Below are 3,333 nucleotides of genomic sequence, written 5' to 3' on the forward strand. Positions count from 1 at the left end.
ACATTCTTTGTCTCCCTCTCTCCTTTTACTCACACAGGGATCCCTATACTGTGGTATAAAGGATCTCTATTATTATTATTATTTTTCTGTGCCCTCTTCTTTGTCATATGAGCAGGAGCAAGGATAAGAACATTCTTGTGGAAGCAGATCCAGAACCTGAAAGGACTCTGAAGAGAAAACTAAGAGAAGCTAAATTACAACAATCCAGAAATAACCTTTCAGAAATTTTCGAACAGGAAGAGGAGATGGCAGCCGAAAATAATAATAATGTAAGGAAGATGCTTGGTGACTTTACTGCACCTAATTCCAATTTACATGGAAGAAGCATCTCCATTCCTGCCATTGGAGCAAACAACTTTGAGCTGAAACCTCAATTAGTTTCTCTGATGCAGCAGAACTGCAAGTTTCATGGACTTCCATTTGAAGATCCTTTTCAGTTCTTAACTGAATTCTTGCAAATATGTGATACTGTTAAGACTAATGGAGTAGATCCTGAAGTCTACAGGCTCATGCTTTTCCCTTTTGCTGTAAGAGACAGAGCTAGATTATGGTTGGATTCTCAACCCAAAGACAGCCTGAACTCTTGGGATAAGCTGGTCACGGCTTTCTTAGCCAAGTACTTTCCTCCTCAAAAGCTGAGCAAGCTTAGGGCTGATGTTCAAACCTTCAGACAGAAAGAAGGTGAATCCCTCTATGAAGCTTGGGAAAGATACAAACAGTTGACCAAAAAGTGTCCTTCTGACATGCTTTCAGAATGGACCATCCTAGATATATTCTATGATGGTTTATCTGAGCTATCAAAGATGTCACTGGACACTTCTGCAGGTGGATCCATTCACCTAAAGAAAACGCCTGCAGAAGCTCAAGAACTCATTGACATGGTTGCTAATAACCAGTTCATGTACACTTCTGAAAGGAATCCTGTGAGCAATGGGACGCCTCTGAAGAAGGAAGTTCTTGAAGTTGATACTCTGAATGCCATATTAGCTCAGAATAAAATATTGACTCAGCAAGTCAATATGATCTCTCAGAGTTTGCATGGAATGCAAGCTGCATCCAACAGTACTCAAGAGGCATCTTCTGAAGAAGAAGCTTATGATCCTGAAAACCCTGCAATAGCAGAGGTAAATTATTTAGGTGAACCTTATGGAAACACCTATAACTCATCATGGAGAAATCACCCCAATTTCTCATGGAAGGATCAAAAGTCTCAACAAGGCTTTAATAATGGTGGAAGAAACAGGTTTAACAATAATAAACCTTTTCCATCATCCACTCAGCAACAGACAGAGAACTCTGAACAAAATGCTTCTAATTTAGCAAACCTACTCTCTGATCTATCTAAGGCCACTGTGAGTTTCATGAATGAAACCAGGTCTTCCATTAGAAATTTGGAAGCACAAGTGGGCCAGCTGAGTAAAAGGATCACTGAAATCCCTCCTAGTACTCTCCCAAGCAATACAGAAGAGAATCCAAAAGGAGAGTGCAAGGCCATTGACATAAGCACCATGGCCGAACCCAAAGAAGGAGAGGAGGACGTGAATCCCAAGGAGGAAGACCTCCTGGGACGTCCAGTGATCAATAAGGAGCTTCCCTCTGAGAAACCAAAGGACTCTGAGGCTCATCTAGAGACTATAGAGATTCCATTGAACCTCCTTATGCCCTTCATGAGCTCTGATGAGTATTCCTCTTCTAAAGAGAATGAGGATGTTACTGAAGAGAAAACAGCCAAGTTTCTTGGTGCAATCATGAAGCTGAATGCCAAATTATTTGGCATTGATACTTGGGAAGTTGAACCTCTCTTGTTCATCAATGAACTAAGTGATCTGGATCAACTGGCATTGCCTCAGAAGAGACAGGATCCTGGAAAGTTCATAATACCTTGTACTATAGGCACCATGATCTTTAAGGCTCTGTGTGACCTTGGTTCAGGGATAAACCTCATGCCCCTCTCTGTAATAGAGAAACTGGGAATTTATGGGGTGCAAGCTGCTAAAATCTCATTAGAAATGGCAGACAACTCAAGAAAACAGGCATATGGACAAGTAGAGGACGTGTTAGTAAAGGTTGAAGGCCTTTACATCCCTGCTGATTTCATAGTCCTGGATACTGGAAAGGAAGAAGATGAATCCATCATCTTAGGAAGACCTTTCCTGGCCACAGCAAGAGCTGTGATTGATGTTGACAGAGGTGAACTAGTCCTTCAATGGGATGAGGACTCCCTTGTGTTTTCAACTCAAGGATCTCTCTCTGCATCCATAGAGAGGAAGCAGAAAAAGCTTCTCTCAAAGCAGAGTCAACCAAAGCCCCCACAGTCAAACTCTAAGTTTGGTGTTGGGAGGCCACAACCAAACTCTAAGTTTGGTGTTGAACTCCCATATCCAAACTCTAAGTTTGGTGTTGAGGAGTCTCAACAAAGCTCTGCACATCTGTGAGGCTCCATGAGAGCCCACTGTCAAGCTATTGACATTAAAAAAGCGCTTGTTGGGAGGCAACCCAATGTTTATTTATCTAATTCTATTATTCTTGTTTTTCATGTTTTATTAGGTTCATGATCATGTGGAGTCACAAAATAAACAAAAAAATTGAAAACGGAATCAAAAACAGCAGAAGAAAAATCACACCCTGGAGGAGCATCTGTCTGGCGTTCAGCGCCAGAACAGAGCATGATTCTGGCGCTGAACGCCCAAAATGGACAGCTTCTGGGCGCTGAACGCCAGAACAGGCATGGTTCTGGCGTTCAACGCCAGAAATGGCTAGTAATTGGGCGTTGAACGCCCAAAATGGGCACCAACCTGGCGCTGAACGCCCAGAGTTGTGTGCAAGGGCATTTTACATGCCTAATGGGTGCAGGGATGTAAATCCTTGACACCTCCGGATCTGTGGACACCACAGGATCACCTCAAGATCTGTGAATACCACAGGATCATCTCAGGATCTGTGAATCCCACAGGATCCCCACCCACCTCACCCTCTCTCTCTCCATTCATGATCACCCCTTCTGTTTTCCATTCACCACTCACATCCATACACACATCCCTCCATCTCCTCCATATTTTCTTCTTCTTCTTCTTCTATTATTCTTTCTTCTTTTGCTCGAGGACGAGCAACTTTCTAAGTTTAGTGTGGTAAAAGCATAGCTTTTTTTTTGGTTTTTCATAACCATTAATGGCACCTAAGGCCAGAGAAACCTCAAGAAAGAAGAAAGGGAAGACAATTGCTTCCACCTCTGAGCCATGGGAGATGGAAAGATTCATCTCACAAGCCCATCACTAAGAAAAGGATGGAACAAACAAGAGAGCACATTCATGGATCTCAACAGGCACATGAAGA

General features: G+C 42.6%; 1 non-coding gene across 1 annotated transcript; it reads right to left on the reverse strand.

Annotated features, from left to right (window-relative positions):
* Positions 1 to 641: 641 nt before the first annotated feature.
* Positions 642 to 749, reverse strand: LOC148554830 (small nucleolar RNA R71). Its single transcript, XR_015887888.1, has one exon. It is a non-coding gene; the product is annotated as a small nucleolar RNA R71 (small nucleolar RNA).
* Positions 750 to 3,333: the final 2,584 nt, after the last annotated feature.

This window comes from Arachis ipaensis, chromosome B6 (assembly GCF_059453495.1).
Source record: "Arachis ipaensis isolate K30076 ecotype BB chromosome B6, ASM5945349v1, whole genome shotgun sequence".
Lineage (NCBI taxonomy): Eukaryota > Viridiplantae > Streptophyta > Magnoliopsida > Fabales > Fabaceae > Arachis > Arachis ipaensis.